Genomic DNA, 16,140 nt, shown 5'->3' with positions numbered 1-16,140 from the left:
CGCAGTTCTATTCCCGTTCCCAGCCCTCTTTCACAATTCGATGACTTCCAGTGTATATCCAAGTTTGCTGATGACACTAAGTTAGGCGGCACAGTAAGTAATGTAGGTGGGAGCAGAAATTTGCAAAGGAACATTGATAGATTAAGTGAATGGGCAAAACTGAGGCTAACGGAGTTCAATGTGGGGAACTGTGAGATCATCGACTGTCAAAATAAGAAAGGTGGATGAGAGTAATTTCAAAATGGTGAGAAGTTAGGAAATGTGGAGGAGCAGAGAGATTTAAAAGTCCACGTACAGTAATTACTTCAAACTACTGGACACGTACAAAAAAAATGCAAGGTTCATGGAATTTCAGCCTTAATCTCAAAATGGCGGAAATACAAAGGGGCGGAAGTGCTGCTGGAGGTCTACAGGAAAGACAGGGAAATCGGGCAGTGGGAGGAGTAGCCTTAGTGATTCAGGATTAAATCAATTGAATGTTAAGGGAGGATATAACGTGAGGTAAACAGACAGTGGAGAATTTATGGATAGAATTAAGAAATAGGAAAGGGTTAAAGACTGGGTGATTAAGAAAGTAAGATTTGTGTATAGGCTCCCTGGTCGCAGGTCTGAAGTGCTAGATAGTATAAATGCAGCGATTTGACAAGCACGTCGTAAAGGCAGAGTGGTATTAAAGGGGGTTTTTAACTTTAATAATGATTGGGATATCAGACTAGCACCTATCAGAAAGGTAGTGAACTATTGAGTGTGTCCGGGATAGTTTTCTACAACAATATGTCCCAGAGCCAACAAGGAGTCATGCCATATTAGATTTAGTAATAAGTAACGAGCCAGATTTATTCATCAGACTTAGCGTGCATGAAAATGTATTTAATAGTGATCAGAACATGATTGAGTTCAATGCAATGTTTGAAAGGGAGAAATGCAAAACAACTACAGAGATTCTAGATTTCGGTAAGGCCGACTTCAACAAGACAGAGCCTGTCTGCAGTAAACTGGGCAAATCTGTTCATAGGTAAAACAACAGATGATCAGTGAGAGGTGTTCTAAAATAATTTTATATGTAACAGGATCAGTTTATACATCTGAGGGGCAAGAACTCAACTGGTCAAAAAACAGGCATAGATGGTTAAAGAGGTAAGACACTGCATTAAAGTAAAAGAAAAATCAAACACAAATGCAAAACATTGCACAGATCCTGGTGAACTGGAAAGTTACAAAGAACAGCAAAGGGTCACAAAGCAGGTAGTAAGAGCTACAAAGGAGGAGTATGAACAAAAACAGACTGGTGAAATGGGCAGACACGTGGCAGATGAAAGTTAATGCAGAGAATTGCAAGGTAATATATTTTGGTTGGAAGAATGAGGAGAGGCAAAGTAAACTAAATGTTACAACTTTAATGGGGCCGATTATTCCCTTTAATCGGCTCCCTCTGGAGATCACTGGCCCCAAACTGCTCAGAATGCTCTCCCCTGCAATTGATGAATCAGCTCTAAATGGTGCAATTTTAAAGAGGGTTCAGGAACAGGGACACATGTGGTGCGCACACACAAATCTTTGAAGGTGGCAGGACAAGTTGAGAAATCTGTGAAAAGCGATTTGAGTTCCTTTCTTTTATTAATAGACGAATAGACCTTAATGCATGGAAATTATGCTAAACATTTATAAAGCACTTGTCAGGCCTCAGCTGGAGTATTGCGTTCAATTTTGGGCACCACACTTTAAGAAAGTGCAGAATACAGTTACTGGAATAGTAACAGGGATGTGAGAGCTGATTTATGCGAAGAGACGGGAGAAGCTGGTTTTCATAGAGATAAAAAGGAGAAACCTTAAAAATATCAAATTAAATGTGATAAAATTTCCCCAGGCGCAGTCAAACCCATGATTTTCAGTTTGACGAGACCGGCACATTACCACTTGTACACCGTGCTGTATAACAGAATTTGACTTGAGCTTCATTGCTACCGAACCCCGAATCATTTCAATGAGGTTGAAACAGAACATGCACTTGTACACAGTAATAAACTGAGATAGTGGAGCCAACAAATAACTGCATTCATTTACATGAATCCTTTAATAAAACCTTTCAGAGAATCACAGAATCATACATCACAGAAGGAAGCCATTTGCCCCGTCGTGCTCTTGAAAGAGCAATCCAATTATTCCCAGCCCTTTCCCCATACCCCTGCAAAATTTTCCAATTTAAGTATTTATCCAATTCCCTTTTGCAAGTTACTATTGAATCTGCTTCCAGCACCATTTCAGGAAGAGCATTACAGATTATAATAACTCGCAATGTAACAAAAAACCTCCTCAACTCCCCTCTGGTTCTTTTGCCAATTACATTAAATCTGAGTCCTCTGTTGTCCTCTGGGTGTTGCCAGGAATGGAGAATTTTGGCCCTGAGGAAAGATTGGATAGGCTGGAGTTGTTTTCTTTGGAACAGAGGAGGCAGAACAGAGGACTTAATTGAGGTGTATAAAATTGTGAGGGGCCTAGCTAGTGTGGATAGGAAGTACCTATTTCATTTAGCAGAGAGGCCAATAACAAGGAGGAATAGATTGAAAGTAATTGGTAGAAGGATTAGAGGGGAGTTGAGGACAATGTTTTTCACCCAAAGGGTGGTGGGGGTCTGTAACTCACTATCAGAAATGGTGGTAGAGGCAGAAACACTCACCATATTTGAAAAGTACTTGGATATGCACTTGATGTGCCGTAAACTGCAAGGCTATGGGCGAATAGCTGGAAAGTGTGATTAGGCTGGATAGCTCTTTCGAGCAGAGCTGATGGTACTCCTTCTGTGCCATAAGTTTCTAAGTTTCTATGATTCTAAGAGGTAGTGAATTCTCCCAGGTGTCCTGGGCATATCTGTGTCCGACAGCTACCATCACCAGTGGGATCTTGCTGTGTAGAAATTGGCTGCCGTGTTTTCCTACATTATTAGCAGTGACTACACTTCAAAAAACAATTCATTTTCTGTAAAGCAATTTTCTTTACAAATTCGCCATTAATGGGATGTGTGTGTCGCTGGCAATACCAGCATTTATTGCACAACCCTAATTGCCCTTGAAAAGGTGGGTCTGAGTGCCTTTTTGTACCACTACAGTCTGTGAGGTGAAGGTACCCACAGTGCTGTTAGGGAATAAGCTCCCGGATTTTGACCCAGCGACAATGAAGGAACAACAATATATTTCCAAGTCAGGATGGTGCATGCCTTGGAGGGGAACTTGCACGTGGTGGTGTTCCCATTGTAATGATCAATAACATGTCATTCTATAGTGGACACTAGGTGGAGCCATAGAGCTGTGTAGAGCTGCATATAGCTGTATGTATAAGACTACACTACCCATGAAGCACTAGGCTACCCACAAGGCAACAGTCAAGATGGCAGCCTGCACACAGGAGCGCACATGCTGCATCTCTACAGATACTGTACCTAGAGAACGTGTACTGAATAAATGACTAGCTAGAAGCTAGCTGTGTTCATAATAAGAATGTCTAGTTATTAATGAACATAAGACCCATGCGCGAACTGCTCTTCTCCTTCTAGGACGTACAGGTTGTGGTTTTGGGAGATGCTGTGGAAGAAATTTTGGCACTTGTGTAGTGCGCTTGTTACTTTCCACGTATCAGCCCAAGCCTGAATGTTGTCCAGGTCTTAGGAAACATTTCTTCATGCGAACGTTGGTAGCAGTGTGGAACTCTCTCCCACAAAGCACAGTATATGCCAGCTCAATTAATAATGTAAACCTGAGATCGGTAGCTTTTTGCCAGACATGCGTTATAATGATTTGGAGCCAAAGCAGATGTATGGATTTAACGACACAGCTCACACAGGAATTTAGTGAATGGCGATCAGGCTCAAGGGACTGAATGGCCTCCTCCTGTTCCTATGTTCAGAACACCAGTTGTAAATGAAGAAACGCTGTCTTGAAGGGTGAATTATAAATATGGCACCATCCCTTGCAGAGGTCATAAGCGTTTTCATACCAAAAATAGTTTTAGGTTTTACATTCAACCTGAGCATCTATTAGGAGTGTGATTCGAATCAAGACGAACACACTCCAATATCTTAACCACTCGGCCATCCTGGTGATACAAGCTTGTCGGCGCAGTGCTTGAAAATTCGACAAATTTCTTGCAGACTCTAAATTTAGTTTTCAGGGTGGAGCAAACTACACAACAGCATAAGCTGAAAGTGTGAGTGGGTAAAGATATTTTCTAAAACTACGGACAGTGAAAAGCTGAACTGCAAAAGCACAGCAGCTGGGCAAATAACGCATTGAGCTGAACGTTCGTAACTGGATAAGAAATCACTCAGCTTTTAGCCCACAGAACATGTAACCCTCCCATCAACACTGAACACCTTTGAAGTAAGAATGTTAAAATGCACTTCAAACACCCAGGATCAGCAAGCTCAAACTGACCCAATGCTTAAAGGGTTAACTCATGAGGTGCAGAGTAAAATGATGTGGGGAGCGATGGAGAGATTGACAGAGAGAAAGTAATAGATGGACGGATAAACAGAGACCCAATTAGAAAAGCTTAGCGAAAGTGACTGAGACTGGGTGAGACATACAGAGAGACTGACACACGGAAAGAAAGACAGAAACAGAGAGAAATAGAGCGAATCATAGAGCAAGAAAAAGAGAAACACCGCATTAAAGGTGAGAAAGTCGCTGCCAGCTCGGACGGGAATTAAAGCCGTGACCTGAGGTTTACCGGTGAAAACACAAGCTCACTGAGGTAGAGGATTGTCGCATCATAGAACCATAGAATGACGCACTTTCCCCACAGCCCTGCACATTGTTCGCCATCAAGTATTTATCCAATTGGATATATTTCTGAAGGCTAAGGGGATTAAGGGTTACGGAGAAAAGGCGGGGACGGGGTACTGAACTGGTAAGATCAGCTATGATCTCAGACGAGGATCAGCCATGATCTCATTGAATGGCGGAGCAGGCTCGAAGGGCCGAATGGCCTACTCCTGTTCCTATCTCTATGTTACTATGTTAATTCCCTTCTGAAAGTGACTATTGGATCAGCGATCGTATCTGCTTCCACCAACAGTTCAGGCAATGCATTCCAGATCATAACTACCCTCTGAGTAATAAAACAATCTCATCCTCTCCCATCTGGCACTTTTGCCAATTAAATCAATAATTTAAATCTGAGATCGATAGATTTTTGTAGATAAGGGTAGGAATGGATTTGGAGTCAAAGCAGGTGGGTGAAGTTAAGATCCAGGTCAGCCATGATATCACTGAATGGCGGAATAGGCTCGAAGGGCTGAATGGCCTACTCCTGTTCCTATTTTCCGTCAAACGGCAGAGCGCCTGCTGTAATGTACGAATGCTGCCTGGAAATGTGAAATGTAAATATTAAAACTTCCTTCCCAATGGTTGCAATTCTCAGATGAATTATCACATCCACCGACAGCATTGCTCGAAACCACATGAACTGATGTACACTCGATCTTTAACACGAATCCATCAACCGCCCTGGTGTTTTAAACAGCAATGCGCAGTTGTACACAATTCAACAAATTCCTTTCACATCAAAATAACAATCCATTGATAATGCCATTGATTTGAATGCTGCTGCGGAAAATTATAACATCAGTTACTTTCCAGTTTCTTGCTCCTAACCGTCTGCTTTTCACTAAGGGGGTCCATTCCCTCTACACCTCCAGCAGGACGGCTGGAGGGCCCTCCACTTCTTCCTTGAATGGAGGCCAACACAATCCCTATCCACTACCAACCTCCTCCGCCTGAAATTGTATTGAACACACATTGAACTACTTCTCCTTTGAATCCACTCACATCAACCAAATAAGCCCAGCTGTTCCACAGCTAACTTGATGATACTTCCTCCCACCTTGATTCCTGGAAGTACTCTATTCCTTTTTCTCAGTTTCTCCATCTCCGTCACATCTCTTCTGATGATGCCACCTTCCGATATGTTTTACTTTTCCCTCAATCGAGGAATCACCTCCACCGCGGTGGACAGGACCCTCGACCGTGCCCGTTCTATTTCCCTCACTTCGGCTCTCACCCATTCCCCTCCCACCTAGGACAATGATAGGGTTCTCCTTGTCCTCACCTTTCACCCCACCAGCCTGCACATTCAACGGAACATCCTCCGCCATTTCCACCACCTGCAGCGTGATCCCCCCAGCAAACACATCTCTCCCAGCGTCCTCATTCAGCATTCGGAAGAGACAGCTCCCTCTGTGACACTCTGGTACACTCATCTATCACCCAACCACCCCTTCCCCTTCCCATGGCACCTTTTAATTCTCCGCCCCACTCTCACTCTGATGTCTCTGTCTTTGGACTCCTACACTGTTCTGATGAAGCTCAATGGAAGCTCGAGGAACAGCACCTCATCTTTCGAATAGGCACATTACAGCCTTCCAGACTCAACACTGAGTTCAGTCATTTCAGCTTCTAAACACTGCTCCCATTTTTTTCGGACAGCCGCTGTTGGTAATGATTCTGCTGTTCCCTTCTACACTTCCTTTAGGCGCATATTTTTTTCTTTACGTGGCTCATTCCCAACCACATTCCCTTTTGTCATGTAATGACTCCTGCCTTCCACCCTGTCACAGGCCTTCCCCTTTGTTCTTTGCTCCCCGCCCCCTTTCCCTGTTCACATCTCTAACTTTTCCCAGTTCTGATGAAATGTCATCGATCTGAAACGTTAAATCTGTTTCTGTCTCCACTAATGCTGCCTGCCCTGCTGAATTTGTCCAGCAATTTCAGTTTGTATTTCAGATTTCCAGCATCCACAGCATTTTGCTTTAGAAAAAGTAACATCAGGCTCGATTATCAAGCGGTAATGCGTCTGCCGTGTGAAGTGAAAAGTGCGGGTGCGACCCCCGTCCGTGTTTTCATAAGAGTGCCTTGTTGACGCTCTGTTGTTCCGAGCATCCCATCCTGATCTCAGATGGTCATAATTCAGCAGGTCCATGGACCCGTGAGGTTGAAGATTCATTGAATGTTCCTCAGTCTGATGATTTCCCCAATCCTTTGCTAAATGACTTTATCTGAAGTTACCTGCTCAAGGACATTACTATTTCAATCCCACAGGAATAAATAAACAACACCCAGACAGAGGATTAAGCATCCTAGAGTGTCACAGAAGGAAAGGAGGCTATTCAGCACATCAGGTCTGTGCCGGCTTTGTGAAAGATCTATCCAATTACACCCACTACCTTGCACTTCCACATAGCCCTCCAATTCTTTCCCATCAAGTATTTTTCCAATTCACTTTTGAAAGTTACTACTGAATCTGCTTCGTTCCCCCATATTGTTATAATAATGCAAACCTAAGCGAAAGGGTGCTGGAATAGTTGGAGCAGAACGCATTCTAACACAAATCAACTTAAATCATTCGAACATTCATCTCTTTAGACACAGAATTTGAGCAATCACACTGAGCCAATTAACTTTCTGTCTGTCTTTAGCATTGATCTGCTTGGAGTTTACAGTCCATTACTGTTAAGTTGATGTCCGCACGGCTCCAACAATTCCTTTGTTCTTATTGCATTTGTTGATAATTATTCCTGCATTCTCCCACACTCCAGGTTTGGGAGAGCTCTCTGCTGACCCGGCTCCTTGTTTTCCTCTTCAATTGTGTAAGGGTTTGTCTGTGCAATACCTATACGATGATGACCAGGACAAGTAGACAGCATTGGAAAATAACTAACTGTTGTGAAATAATTCTGACCAACGGGTGTATCGAGATGTTGTTGACTGTGATTTCCTTCCCAGCCCCTCAATCTCTTTAGCAGGATTTCATTTTCCTGGTGTAGTTGCTGCAGGTGTGTTACTGAGATCTCGGTTCGTTCTATAATCTCTTTTAATTTTAATGTCATCTGTGTGGTGGCAGAGGGGCAGCCAACAGATATCCAAATCCAATCAATATTTTGTCAGTGTCTGAGAGCATACCACCGTGCACTGCGCTGTTAGTAACATCATGCTTGGTCACTGGTATCAGGATCTCATGATCTACCTGGGTAACCTGGGTCGGTTTAAAGCAGAAACAGGAGTGGGTGACAGGGAGGTGAGAACTCTGTACTCACAAGAGGCTGTGGCCGTAGCGACACCATAACGCCCCTGTGCGACACAACTAGCTTTAGTTTGTCTCTGGTGCCAGCTTGTTCCAGACATGGTGCAATTTGGAGTTTCTTTATTACAAACAAAACCCCCATGGTGTTTTATTAACTTCTCTCAGGTGATATCGACACGTCATTTGATTAAAGAACAACCTGCCATGTCTGGCGCTGTCCATCTTTCATTTACTTGCACCACGTACGGTGGGAAGGGCTGATATTCATGATGTAATTTCTCCTCCAATATCCGTACTGATTCTACTGCCCATACTTTTATGGATCCATGTGTCACTAGTATTGGCAGGGCAGGGATGATCCCTCCCAGACCCTTCAGTTTACCATGGCACAGGTGAGGCGTAGCCCAGACTCTGCCCAACCTCCTGAGTTCACAATGGAAAGCGTGAATTTGACAGCTTCCATTCTGCCAGCTGTTTATTTGTCACAAAGGTGGGGATTAGGTTGTTCCTGATATCATCCAATCCCTTGTAAGGGGTTTTAGATCACAGAGGTTTCTCTCTCTAGAGGCCTCTCTCTCTTGCACAGTAAAACCTTGAGTGGTTCGACCCACTCACCCCTTAGATTCTATACTCTGGAATTGGGGCAGGAACTACAATGTAGAGAAAACTCTTGTAGACCAAGTTTGATGAAAACTAAATGAAATTTTATTGCATAAGGAAAAATAAATCAAATGCAAGCAGATAAGAGAGTACATGGGAGGGAAAAACACAAACAAATCATAATGACACAATACTAACTAAGGCAAATACAGGCAGCTTATACTCGACAAAGATCATCATGAAATAAGGAAACACACAGAACATCGAGGGACAACAACTGATGTTAATTGTACTCTTAAATCCACCCCCTTAAACCTATCTAGATCTGATTGTGAAGGGCCAGAAACATGCTCACCAATCCAACTAGGAAGTACCAGGTTTTGAAAGCAAATCTGTGTTTTGATCCCTTCAGGCGCCCCGTCTCCTCGTGGATCATGGAACCCCTGTGAGCTGCGCCACACCTCTCTCCTGAGGTGGGGGTCAGGGTGGCTGGACACCGGCGGGCCTGGATATCAGCGGGGTCGAGGATCGTCGGCTCGACCCCAGTCAGAGGAGCATTGGGCTGGTCTTCATATAGGTTTCTTCAGTTTAATTTTCGTCTCTTCCCAAGCCGGAGTGGCTGGAAGGTTTCTTCTCTCGGGGTTTTATTTTTTTTGTCTCTTTTCCCAAGTTGGCTCGATGGCCTCTCGTTTTGGCAACGGCCCGGGGATGGTCGATGATCTCCCAATGTTTTTCCCCGGGGCGGGACGCTGGCTTCAAATGGCCTTCTTGATGTTGGCTTAATTCTTCTTCCTCCTCCAATGGTGGAGAGGAGTTCGTTGATTTTCTCCCAAACCAACTCCTCTTGTTCCACTGCCACCCGGTCGTGTGTCTCTGCAACTGTAACCGTTTCTGTTCAACTCCAACTCCTCCAAATATGCTCTTTCTTCAGGAGTTTCCACTTCCCGCCCACAATCAGGTTAGTCTTTGTTTAACTTTTGGCGGGCTGGGAGCACAGCGGGGTAGTTATTATATTTTAAAATGTTTTAGATGGCCGGTAAAGGCCCATCTCTGGTCTGGAATGACCTTCATTGTTTTTAAGGTCCTGCTGATCTCGTTATCTAGTCCTTGGTGCTGTTCTCATGAATATGAAATTGTCCCCTTTTGTCTGGGTCAACATTTAGATGACCTCTGTCTCCAGGCCGATCTTGACTGGATCTGCATCTAATCCATATGTATATGTGTGGGTCTGGTTTCGTTCTCTCAGAAACGGCTTCCAGAACTTACTGTGGGTTGAATCCACAAAGCTGTCTGAGGATTCACAGGAACCATTTTAAAATGTCCCAATAAGACAGTCACATGGTATGGTGGCCATTTTGTATGCCCCTTTTTCTGGGCGAGAACATTTTTCTGACTGTCCACAATCTAACCATCCCCAGTATTTGCCTATCTATGACCCCACGACACATGCATTTCCCATTTCAGAAAAATCTAGTGTACATTAAGCATCTATACATGGCAATACCTTGGAGTTAAAAATCTAACAACTTACTTCCAGGCGTGGAGGGGGTCCTTATATGCTTACATCACCTAGTGCATACACATTACCCTTTTAATAATAGTATCACATCTAATAAGACTTCAATAATAAAATAAAATACACACGAAAATCACAATGCACATGAATTCATGTCAAAAATAATAGAGGAGGGAGGGAAAACTTTAACTTTATACAAAGCATCATCAATCTAAATTGGTGTCTCTTCTTCTACCCGCACATAATGCTCCCTCCATTCCCCTCTATTCTCATACTTTTGCGAATGTTTGACCTTTTTACAGTGTACAAACAGTAAATAAGCTACAATGACAACCTGGCACACTACAAGAATGTGGGAGGCTCTCCTAATCCAGGAAGGGACTTCTATATTAGTGAACAGGTCCCGCCATGGTGGGGTCACTACATCCAATATGTCTGCCCCTATCTCTAAAGTCTTCTGCTCCAGTGTGTAGAAGTGTTTCTGTGAAACAACAATGGCTTTTAATATCTTGGTGAGGTGTTCAGGGAGAGGGGGAGTGATATATCCAAAATGTGCAACGAATCGCTGCAGATCGGTGAAATTCTCTTTCACAGTGATGTGAACAGTGTAAGGTTCAGGAATGGGGATGATTCGCTCTTGGGCCACTTGAACTTCTGCCCTGGGCTTGAAACAGAAGCTGCTGTCACTAACCGGACACCAACCGTGCTGTCCATGCTGGTAGTGGGGCGCTGCAGTGGTGACACAGTATGTCCCACCTCCTATATATGCCACCTGCGGGGGCACATGGCCTTGTGCCATTGCCTCCATGGTGCAATTTATAGGCTTCGCGCCAGCAGTTCTGAACCCACACTGTGGTTTTGAATGGACATTCAAGTGTTGGGGACACAGGATGATGTGTGCTCCCCGGCTCTGGCACCCCGAGAGGTCGGTACCCATCATTGCATGCTCCCATTGAATGACATAAGGTGGGACCCCTGTGTAGCGAATGTGCGCACCCCCCTGAATGACTCCTATGTTCTCCACCCTGTATACCGGGGCGGGTTTTGTTGTCTTTCCCATCACCGGCATTCTTACCACTATACCCATAATGGTGTGATTCGACCGTCCACAGTCCACTGGGACTGGGGAGGCCTCTGAAGCTAGTCTGAGCTGGCACGGACTCAATGCATTCTCAAAAGGGTGGAGGGCTGCGAGGTGCTTGTTGCTGATCCAGGAGGGGACTAAATCTTGCTTTCAAATCCTCCAGATTACTGCTGCCCTCGCCCAGTAACCACGCCCTTTATAGCACAGAAGCTTCGTTCTGCGCAGCCTGATCGGATGCATTCCGATCCTCCCTAATGAGGGCATTTACCGTTCTGGCGTGTTTCTCCAGCTCAGCTATTATCTCTTTTAAGTGTAGTGTCATGGCCTGGTCCTCAGGTAACTCAGAACCCACTACCTTATTCTCATCAGTCAGTATCTTTCTCAACTGTGTTTTCAAACCATTGATTTGGGTTTGCAGCTCCACGTCATCCAGTGTGTTGATGATGGAAGTTCCTGTATTAAAAGCTGTGAAAATATCATTTACTGTACCCCTTCTTTGTCTCCCTACTCTGTCCAAGACCACATGTGGTGTGGTGTACAATTCGGCTCTGTCGACATCGGCAAAGTCGAATTCGTAAAACTGTTTAAACATGTTTGTTAACAGGACCTGGTATAATTGCTCCATTTCCCTGGGGCACCACTCTGGCAATCGTACCTCAGTGAGGTTTAAAATCACTGAAGCCACTGCGTAGTGGACCCCTTGGTACTGTACCTGACCTGTGGGTACCAATACCAATCTGTTCCCGGGTCCCTTTGTTGTGGTGGGGCACCCTTCCTTGAGGGCTTTAGCTACTGGAACTGTGGGCAGGGGCTTGCAGGGTCGGGTGATGAGCTCGGTGGCGTTTACTGGGGTCTGAGAGTATGGGACTCCACACGCCCATGTGCTGACATCCCACCTCATTCCTTGTCCAGCATCCTGCCACTGTCTTTGGAAAAAGATGGAGACGACTGTGGGGCAAGGGCATTCTGAACCCCACATACAGATGTAGATCCCCTCATCTGGTTCCCACCATTTGTCCCAACAGACACTCAACCCCCTGTGAGTTCCCGTAATTGTCCGATGTGTGTTGTTGCCCAATCTCTCCCATTCCACAGTGGAGTTCTTCATGGTGCTGCTCAACTTGCGCAGCCACCACCAATGATCCAAAGGTACATGTCCCAGACAGTTCAAGCAAATAATGGGATTCAAGGTGGATAAATCACCTGGACCTGATGGCTTACATCCTAGGGTCTTGAGGGAAGTGGCGGTAGGGATTGTGGATGCATTGGTAATAATTTTCCAAAACTCCCTGGACTCAGCAAAGGTCCCGGCAGACTGGAAAACTGCTAATGTAACACCCTTATTTAAAAAGGGCAGTAGACAGAAGGCTGGAAACTATAGACCAGTTAGCCTAACATCTGTGTTAGGTAAAATTTTGGAGTCCATTATTAAGGAGACAGTAACAGGACATTTGGATAATCATAATTTAATAGGACAAAGTCAGCATGGTTTTATGAAGGGGAAGTCATGTTTGACAAATTTGCTGGAGTTCTTTGAGGAAGTAACATATAGGGTGGATAAAGGGGAACCAGTGGACGTAGTGTATTTAGACTTCCAAAAGGCATTTGACAAGGTGCCACACAAAAGATTATTGCTTAAGATAAAAATCATGGGATTGGGGGTAATATTCTGGCATGGATAGAGGATTGGCTATCTAACAGAAGGCAGAGAGTTGGGGTAAATGGTTCATTCTCAGACTGGCAATCAGTAACTAGTGGTGTTCCGCAGGGGTCAGTGCTGGGTCCCCAACTCTTTACAATCTATATTAACGATTTGGAGGAGGGGACCGAGTGTAACATATCAAAGTTTGCAGATGATACTAAGATGGGAGGGAAAGTAGTGAGTGAGGAGGACATAAAAAACCTGCAAGGGGACATAGACAGGCTAAGTAAGTGGGCAGAGATTTGGCAGATGGAATACAATACTGGAAAGTGTGAGGTTATGCACTTTGGCAGGAAAAATCGTAGAGCAAGTTATTATCTTAATGGCAAGAAACTGGAAAGTACTGAAGTACAAAGGGATCTGGGGGGTCCTGGTGCACGAAACTCAAAAGGTTAGTATGCAGGTGCAGCAAGTGATTAAGAAGGCCAATTGAATGTTGGCTTTCATTGCTAGGGGGATAGAATATAAAAATAGGGAGGTATTGCTTCAGTTGTACAAGGTATTGGTGAGACCGCACCTGGAATACTGCGTACAGTTTTCGTGTCCATACTTAAGAAAGGACATACTTGCTCTCGAGTCAGTACAAAGAAGGTTCACTCGGTTAATCCCGGGGATGAGGGAATGGACATATGAGGAGAGGTTGAGTAGATTGGGACTCTACTCATTGGAGTTCAGAAGAATGAGAGGCGATCTTATTGAAACATATAAGATTGTAAAGGGGTTGGATCGGGTGGATGCGGGGAGGATATTCCCGATGATGGGTGAAACTAGAATTAGGGGGCATAGTCTTAGAATAAGGGGCTGCTCTTTCAAAACTGAGATGAGGAGGAACTACTTCACTCAGAGGGTGATAGGTCCATGGAATATGCTGCCCCAAAAAGCTGTAGAAGCTACATCATTACATAAATTTAAAACAGAAATAGACAGTTTCCTAGAAGTAAAGGGAATTAAGGGTTACGGGGAGCGGGCAGGAATTTGGACATGAGTCTAGGTTCGGATCGGTCATGGCCCTGTGTGTAGCAGAGCGGGCCCAGGGGCCGTGTAGCATGATCCTGCTCCTATTTCATGTGTCTAATTCTGTTAGATTCAGGAGATGGTTCTGTGATAGTAGATTGGCGGTTAGGATCAGATCAGCCATGATCTTATTGAATGGCGGTGCAGACTCGAGGGGCTGATTGGCCTACTCCTGCTTCTATTTCTTATGTTCTTATGTTCTTATGTAAGCAAATCTTCTTGCCCATGGTGACGCTGATCCTGGGTGCAATGATCCACACCCTGGGGCACATCAGAGACGTTTCACTGTATGCGAACCCCATCTGGCTGGAGTCTTCAGTAGAGTTCGACCCCAGCCAGCCTGGCCATCTTCCTTCATGGAAGTAGGCAGCAGTCTCTTCAGCGTCCCGTGAGCTGGTTCCATCAGTCGCAATGGGCCTCTGTTGCCAGAGCACCCGTAGATGGTAGAGTCCTTAGTGCGGCCCCGATAGGCCCAGCTCCACCCGATCGTCATGAACGCGACAAGGATCCCTCTCATCTTTCTCCTGGTTCCTGCAACAAATCACACAATATAGCCAGGCTCCCAAGAGATTCTGGCTTAGGTGACGGCATGATCGGGTCTTTCAACCTCGATCCAAACTACACACATACTGGGCAGATTTCAAAATTACTTAAACTCTAATCATTTTAATATTTACATACCTTAAACTTAAACCTAAACTTATGTACAGTGCCGCCCATCCCCGGGCAGCTTGCCTAATCCCTGATTGGACTGCAGCTCACCACTCCCTGTGGCGGGGCTGCAGTGACCTGTGGCTCGGGTTCCCCGCAGCCTTTTGCTGTTAATCGGGGACTGTGTTTTTTCAAGGATTTCTCAGGTTGGCGTTTACTGAGAACGGGGGACTCGGGCCAAGGTTTTACTGGCTGAGGCGTACGAGTCGACCTGCGAAAAGGTGCTTTGGGCGTGGCTCCCTTAGTGAGCGGACCTTCGGGTGGGGCTTTAGCTTTCACAGTCCGTGGCTCTTCCACGACTGTGGGCTTCGGCTCCCTTCCCTCAGGCTCCGCCCCTTTGGGATTTGGGCAGGCTCCCTTGGCGAGTGGACCTTCGGGTGGGACTTTAGCTCTCACAGCCCGTGGCTCTTCCATGACTGTGGGCTTCGGCTCCCTCCCCTCAGGCTCCGCCCCTTCGGGAATTGGGCCTGTGGTAGACGGCTCCTCCTCACCTGTCCCTACAGGTGGAGAATCTCTGCCCCCAATTTCTACCTCCCGCATGCTTGAGTCAAGGGCGGGACCTCCGTCCACTGACTCCACCTCCTCCAGAATTGTGTCGAGGGCGGGACCTTGTTGTTCGGGCCCTTCCTCGTCCAAGTCCCAGGCCATTGGGGAAAGCTCCCCCCAGGTGGGCGAGACAGCTTCTCCTGCCAAGCAGGCTACAACGCCAGCTTGTGTGGTCTGTGACTCATCGCGTGCCTCAGGCTGAGGATCTTTACCCTCAGACCTGGCTTCAGTTGCTGATGCTCTTGCACCCAGTTTAAACAGTTTGCACCGCTTCATGCGAAACAATGATTTCTCAGGTCCACGTGGATCCCGTGGGCCACCAAAAAATCAGACCCCAGGACTCCCGTTCCACCTCCCACCTCCCAGTTCATTAGTGTACACTTCCACGTGGTGCGGAGTGGTCCTAAACGAATGGAGAGGGGAAGGGAATGTGTGCCAGCCTGTTCTTAACCCGTGAAGCCCGACAGAAGGTATGGGACGCCGGTGGACAGAGGCGAGGTGGTGGGGTTATCTGCGTGGATTATGGTGCACGATGCTCCCGTATCCAACAGATAGGTCCCTGTCACCTCCTCCACTTCCATCTCCATGAAGGGTCGTCTCCATACATCATATCACAGCGCACACAGGTAGACGGGCTGCGCCAACTCTAGTCACTTGGGTACAATGGTCGGAGTCTCAGGAGCAACAAGAACAGTGGTGACGGCTATTTTCCCCTGTGAAATCATCAGAGACCGCATTGTCTCTATGATCGATTCAATCGCAGCGGGATCCATAACTGCACCAGCTCCTTGTGCTGGGACAGGAGCTATGGCTTGGGTTTTGGCTGGTGCTGGGGCGGCGGTCTGGGCTTGGGCTTGGGCTGTGGGAAATCTCCCTTTATTATCCATCCACGGA

This window comes from Somniosus microcephalus, unplaced genomic scaffold, assembly GCF_052327205.1.
Source record: "Somniosus microcephalus isolate GS21.2 unplaced genomic scaffold, FLI_Smic_1.0 unresolved_chr1, whole genome shotgun sequence".
NCBI lineage: Eukaryota > Metazoa > Chordata > Chondrichthyes > Squaliformes > Somniosidae > Somniosus > Somniosus microcephalus.
Note: the sequence above shows the minus strand (reverse complement) of the source record.